The sequence below is a fragment of the Lepidochelys kempii genome, chromosome 18, assembly GCF_965140285.1.
Source record: "Lepidochelys kempii isolate rLepKem1 chromosome 18, rLepKem1.hap1, whole genome shotgun sequence".
Taxonomy (NCBI): Eukaryota; Metazoa; Chordata; order Testudines; family Cheloniidae; genus Lepidochelys; species Lepidochelys kempii.
The window spans coordinates 7,125,284-7,126,223 of NC_136397.1; positions in this window are offsets into that span (position 1 = coordinate 7,125,284).

Genomic DNA, 940 nt, shown 5'->3' on the forward strand with positions numbered 1-940 from the left:
CCCTATTCCCCCTGCCCCCAGTGGGCTAGCTGAGATTTTTCTCATTCGTACCATTCCCCCTTCCCTCCTCTCCCTCTCCCAAAATGGGTGAACGATGGTATGTGCCCGAGGGAGGGTGGGGGCAGCCGTAGGGCCTGCCCACAGAGCCATCCAAACGTTTGAGATCAGAGAATCAAAGCCAGCTGTGCACAGCAATTGTGGGGGGTGGGTTTGGAGGAAGGGCCTGTCACGTAATCTAGGTTGAACCTAACCCCATTGTCCCCGAACGGTGATGTGTCCCGGCCCTACTCAAGGCTGCAGCACAGTGATGGGGCATGGCTGTTGGTGTGGGGCGTAACTAGCATCCACATGGCAGCTGGGCCCTGGAAATTAACTATGGTCCTGTAAGGAGGAAGGACCAAACTGACTGGGTTTGTAGCTTTTCCGCCTTTAGGCTGGGATTTGCAAGAGTTTATGGGAACTAGATGGAATCCCCCATCCCTCTGCCTTGATGGAATTTGGGTATCTAACCCCCTCAGGCGCCTTTGAAACTCCCAGCCTCAGAGACCAGGGTGACTTCCTAGTACAAGCCAGCCCCTCACTAGCCAAACGCCAAAGCCCCTGGCCCCAAGTGGCTTGAGAACACATCTCTGCGGCGAGCTGGAATTGCAGGGGGAAGCACAGAGATGCGCTCAATTTAAACCAGCCGGGAGCTCGTCCCAACTACATCAAGACAAGAAGCCAAAGTGTCGTGTGCCGGCTTGCACACAGACCACACGCTCACGTGGCTAGCTGGGAGCGCCAGGGATGGACTCCCACCTGAAGCACAGACACTGAACACGCTCAGATCAGATGCTTCCCCGGCTCCCCCCACTGTCCCAGCCCTCGGGGAACCCACCGGGGGACGGAACATGTCTGGGTCTTACAGCGATTCTACTCAACGCAGATCAGTAGCCTTGGC